Genomic DNA, 6,435 nt, shown 5'->3' with positions numbered 1-6,435 from the left:
TTCATCTTGCATAGCTGAAACTTCTATTCATTGAACAATAACTGGACACAGATTTTAAAAGTCTTTAATAGAAAATTTATGTTCTTAAGGAGGTAAAAGATTTTCTTGAAGTCTTAATTTCAGCACAAGCATAGCATAACATTTAACATTGTATAGCTCTTTCTATGTACCAGGCAGTGTCCTAGGTGCTTTCTTGTATTATCCTCATCTAACAACAACAAAAAAAATGTGCAAGACTTCTGAAGGGTAGTGGGAATAAAACTGGATTGAGAGGCAAACTCCCTTTTCTCTATCAAACCTAGGACTGATTATTTCATATTTTAAGTTAATGAATCTGATTATTACATATTTCAAATTAATGAAGTTTAATATAAAGAAGAATGTTTTAAAATAATTATAGGATTTATTATTCATATAAATGTTCATTAAAATAGATAAGCACAGCATGGTTCTGATATTTCTGATATTTTACTGCTCATGATGGTGGCTGTACCAATTTTTCTCACCAAGATGCTTTTCTTGGTCTGTGCTGCCACAGTTCATTGTTTCTGCTCTAGACCCAGGCATCCTATTAGAAGGGTTGGTGAATGGAGTGATTATAAACTAAGATCAATCTTCATCCAGAAAGCATACCAAAGGGTTGCTAATTAATGGACCTTCACCCTGCACAGGAGTTTTATCCTTTGCCATGTTGACTCCAGCTCTACTCTCTGGAGTGTCAAAGAAACACAGAAAAATAGCAGGTCTGCCCCCACTTAGAAAAAGTGAATGGTTACCAACCACCAAGCACACACCAAACCATACCAAAGTGCTTACTCTAAATGCATCATGACTGCTATCTGACTTGGTTGCATTTTCCAAATCAGTTGTGTTGAGTGGGGAGCCTTAAACTCCCTAGTTTAAATTTAGATCAAGCTCTCATATCAAATTCCCACACTTCTCTCTTGGTTTGAACCTCCCGGAATAATGCTCTCTTTAATCCTTTGCTCTCCTTCCTGCCTATCTGCTTTCATTTGTTCTTATAGCCTAATCCACTTTATAAGATCTGTTCAGGCTCCCATCAAGGCTAATGCTTTAGTCTCCTCTTGGCTCTCTGAAATCTCCTCTTTTTAGCCCCAGCAGCTGACGTCCTGAAGCCCTCGCTTGTAGGCTCAGCCCTACACTTATATTTGGGAACAACTCTCTGTCAGGTGTGGGAGAATTTAAAGAACCCTAGGCCGGTATCTGGGCAACGCAGCCTCAAGCCAGCCTGTCTGCTGATGCCAGTTTAACACTTGCTTTTTATTTATTCGGAAGCGACCATCCCCTACTGTTCATCCCCGACCTTGTGTCAGGTGCTGTGTGAAGCACTGGAGACACAACATACCAAGACACAATCCTTCCCTCGAGGGCCTTTCGCTTTAGAGGGGTAGATGGGCAAGTTACCCAGCAATCATGGTAGGGTGGTAACTGCTGTGACAGGAGCACGTGTGCGATACTCTGGAGCCCCTAGAAGAGGCCCCAAACTTGGGAAGGGGGTAGAGGTCAGAAAAGCCTTCCCAAAAGAGCTGATTTCTGTACAAAGATCTGAAGGATGAGTAGGGGTTACCTAAGCACATAGGGAAGAGGTGTGTGTGTGTGTGAAAAGCCAGAGGACAAACAGAGCACAAGCATCTTCCAGGAACCTAAGTAGCTCTGTTTGGCAGCATAACATATTAGTTAGGATCATGATCAGAAGGCCAGACCACCTGGGTTTGATTCTGACTCTGCTGCTCTGTGACTTTGGGCAAGATATTTAATCTCTTTTTGCCTCAGTTTCCTCATCTGTAAAATAGGAATGATAATAGAACCTTCCTTTATGGGATTGTTGTGAGGAGTAATAAACCTAATATGTACAAGTGCTTAGAATGGTGCCTGGCATATAACATAATAATAAGGGTTTGTAATTATTTATCTATAGTATCAAATGAAAGATAGGGAGGTGGCCAAAGACAACATTGCGAGTCATGGTAAGAAGTTTGGACTTTAAAACCATTCACTGAATTCCTATTTCCCTCGGGATAAACAGGGAAACTATGTCACCAGATTCCTGCTTTAAATAGATCACCCTGCTGCCGTGTAGACATCCATGTGGAGTGGTCTAGAGGAAAATCTGCTCATTCACAGCACTTGCTGGAAGGACGGTGGGCTTCCTGATCCGTCCCCTGCCCCACTGAGTGGCCACTGAGGAAGGTGATGCCTATGGAGACAGGAGGGGCTGGGAAACCAATGAGTTCAAATCTGCCTTTTGAGGTGCCTGTGGAAGCAAGTGTAATGCCTCCGGAGCAGTTGAATATTTAGTTCTGAAGACAAGGGTTGGAAGTGGTCACCATTAAGAGGATATTCGAAGGCCTAGGAGTAGAGATAAGATCATCCAGAGAGGCTGAGTAGATTGAGAAAGAGAGAGATCCACAAACCTGGAGAAAGATCATCACTGAAGAAATACGAAGAAAAAAAAGCTCTTAAAGGATATTGAGAAGGAGTAACTGAAAAGGCAGGAGAAAATCCAGAGGTGTTCGTGTGGTGTGAGCCAAAGGAAATCATTGCAGGAGGAATAATCAACAGTGTCAAATGCTGCTAAGAAAATACATAATAAGATAGAAATGAAAATGGTCCATTTGTGATAGGGAGGGCTCTGGCAGGACGAGTTTCAGTGGAATGCTTGGGAGAAGCCAGTTTGCAACGGTCTGAGGGGTCAGCAGGAGGCTAGGAATGGAGAAGAGAGACCCAGAGAGAGAAAAGAACTCACAAGGGTAGATTCAACAGGACAGTGAGTTTGGGAGGCTAGTGAATTCAAGAAATTTAGAGACAGGAAGAAAGGAAGAGATGGAGTGTGGTAATAAGAAGCAGCTGTGAAGTTGAAAGAAGGCGAGACTTTAAATGCTGGTGGTCAAGATCCAATAGACAAGGAAGATGAGAAGGGTGATAGCTGGAGAGAAAACAAGATCTCCAAGGTAAGGCAGGGAGGAAGTGGGGGGCTAACCTTGGATAGGAAGAGGGACTCTTCTTGCATTGGGGCAGGAGGGAAAGAAACAGGGATAGATATGAATGCAAGAGGGTAGGGTGGCCTGAAGCTGAGGGAGTTCCCTTCTGATGGTTACCATTGTCTTAGGAAATAGGAGGCTAAGTCTTTGGCTTCAAGGGGGAAGGTCAGGGATGGTGAGGAGGTTTGAGGGGAGAGGCAAATGTGAGAGAGGGGTCCCTGGAAGAACGTGTAGGCTTGACAGTTGATATCCCAGTATTTTTTTTTGGAGACCATGTATATATTTCCCCCAGTGGTTTAACACAGTAGAAAGTTTATTTCATTCTTACATAACATTTCTGAAGAGTGAGCAGGTGGAGATCATACAGTTTGGCAACAACCAGTAGGCATTGCCATGTCTTTTTCTCTAGCTGTCCCCAGTAGCTTGAATGTAGGAGTAAAGAGGAATTTTATTGGATAGGTGAAATGAAAAGGCATCTGAGCAAGATAATTGAATTGAGGGGATTGGCCGAAGTGGTGAACAATGAACGAAAATATAGAAAGCAAACTGCAGGAGGGGAACATGTGACCAAATAACAGGATGCCAGTGTCTTGTACTAGTGTCCCCTGAAGTAGTACACAACCTGCCCAGCATTTTGTGGGATGATAGGCATGGTGAGATTAGCTGTCCACAAGCTCTCCAAAACAGAAAGAAGGAGGTAAAAGGGGAATAAGGGACTTAGTTTTTTAGGAATGGGGATAAACATGACCTAGACTGATTATTTGGTAAAGGGACACAAACTCATGGGTTAGTTACTTCCCAGGATCTTCAAACTGCAGCAGTTCTGGGTGCCCTAGATCCTGGGGGTAGGAGTGGGGTGAAGGAGGAGCTCCAAATTTTGATTCTAGTGGCAGGGCTGTCCTCTTGTTAATTGCATTAGACTTGTTGTATAATACAATATATAAAGAATAACATAATATTATGTAGTAGTGTAAGTATACTATACTTATAGTCATGAGTTCCTTGACTTGGCACTTGACTCCCTCTGGGGCTGGAGTTCTAACTCACTCACTAGGGCTCTTGGGACTGAACTCATGGCCCAGTCCCTTAGCAGAGATTGGTGCTCTCTGTTTCTGATGGCCGTCTACTGCCATCTCTGCTTCCAGCCTGTTCCCAGGTTCCTCTGATGCTTGGTTTCTTCTTTTCTGACACTGAGTCTTTCTGACATTGACTCCTTCCTTGTCTGGGCTTCTGCCCAATGCCTGTACCTGGAACAGTCTCAGAGTTCTTGATCCACAGGAGCATGTCTGATGGGTCACTATGTGCTAGATTCTCTGGCCCTTCTTGGGTCTGGCTCATCTCACTTCAACTGACCTCCAGTTATGTTGCTCTACTCCTGCCTCTTAACTTTTTCAAAATATTGCTCCTGTGCCTGGAATATTTTTTCCCCTCTTTTAGGGTATCCTCCTGCCACTATTATCTTTTAAGTTTTTATTTTAAAGGATTCTTTTTGAAAGCATATTGCATAGAACACTGGTATGTGGAAGGATATTAAAATAATTCTGTAAAAAGAAAGAGTGGTTTCTGTGGGCAAATGTTTGGAAAGTACTTGATTAAATAAAATTAAACAAGACTCTTTGCCATAGGACCTCTCAGAACCTCCAGCAAGCTAATGTGCATTGTAAATTCTCTGAAAGGGTATTTAATAAATATTTCCCAAACTTAATTGCTGGTAGAACCCAGGCTTACAGTTTACCTAACATCTTCTGGACTTTCTGAGTTGCACAGCTTGGAAAATTCTGTTTTAGGGGAACTTAAAAGGCACTATTGTGTTTTTCTGGGGAAAATGGCTTAAAGACAAAACAAAACAAATAAACAAAAAGGCACCATTTAATAATATATCATGTATTAATTCAATTATTTTTCATTCATCTAATCGATATTTATAGAAAGCCTGCAATCTCAGGCGCTGATGATTAGCTTTTGAGGAACTCACAAACAGATACAAGCAAAGTCATGTCCTCGGAACTCATACCCACTAATTCCCTCAGTGATTGCTGGTCTTCAACGTGTTTTACCACTGCCCAACCTCATGCACAATTTGATATTTCTAACAATTCGAAACAGTTGGTGTAGTAGAGAGAGCACTGGGTCTAGAGTCAGAACATCTGCTTTGAGTAGCATTTACCCTTTTAGGCTTTGTTTTCTCATCTGTAAAATGGGGATGATAATTACCTATTTGGTGGGGTTGTGGTTAGGATTAAAGGAGGTATTATACTTGAAAGTTATTTGCAAAGAGCTATACAAATATTATTTATTTTTCAGAATGGATAATTTACAGAGAAGAATAAAGCCATAATAGCAGCCTTAAGTAATAATGCTCAAAGCATTATGGTCATAGGTTCAAGTGTATTAATTTTTTTTTTTTTTTTTGAGATAGAGTCTCGCTCTGTTGCCCAGGCTAGAGTGTCATGGCATCAGCCTAGCTCACAGCAACCTCAAACTCCTGGGCTTAAGCAATCCTTCTGCCTCAGCCTCCCGAGTAGCTGGGACTACAGGCATGCGCCACCATGCCCTGCTAAATTTTTTTTCTATATATTTTTAGCTGTCCAAATGATTTCTTTCTATTTTTAGTAGAGATGGGGTCTTGCTCTTGCTCAGGCTGGTCTCCAACTCCTGACCTCGAGCAATCCTCCTGCCTTGGCCTCCCAGAGTGCTAGGATTACAGGTGTGAGCCACTGTGCCCAGTCCAAGGTTGTTAATTTTTAGACAACACTCCTTAGGCAGGAAACAACAATGATCCAAATTAAAATGACAAAACAATCTCATATTTTTCAAATTTGACTTTTTAGGAGGCTGTCTTGGTCTTTTTTTCTGTTGCTATAACAAAATACCTGAGATTGGTAATTTAAAAAGAAAAGAGGTTGATTTGGCTCACAATTCTGCGGGCTGGAACATCCAAGATGGCAGCCGCATCCACTGAGGGCCTCATGCTGCTTCATAGCATGAAGGAAAAGTGGAAGAGGAAGTGGTTGTGTGCGAAGATGGCAAAGTTCGAGTCAGGAGCCTTGCTTTATAATAACCCACTCTAGTGAGAACTAATCTATTGCAGGGAGAACAGATATTAATACATCTTAACAACATAATCCCCTCTTAAAGGTGCCACCTCCCAATACCACCACATTGGGGACCAAGCCTCAACATGCATTTTGGTGGGGACAAGCCATATTCAAACCATAGCAGAAGCGAGAGGGCACTATTAAGTTTCTGCTCTCCTCCAAAATCACCATTATATTTGCAATACAAAATCTGGGGAGGTGGTGGTAAGTTTCTCTCCATCTTGGGTATGCATTTAACTGTGTAGGAGGTATATTAAATACACTGAAATTCTTCATTACTTATTTTGAGAAAAGCCTGTTTGCAAAAATCAGGTCTTTTTATATGTATTGGACAC

This window comes from Lemur catta, chromosome 8 (assembly GCF_020740605.2).
Source record: "Lemur catta isolate mLemCat1 chromosome 8, mLemCat1.pri, whole genome shotgun sequence".
Lineage (NCBI taxonomy): Eukaryota > Metazoa > Chordata > Mammalia > Primates > Lemuridae > Lemur > Lemur catta.
The sequence above is the reverse complement of the archived record's forward strand: the minus strand, read 5'-3'. Positions refer to the sequence as shown.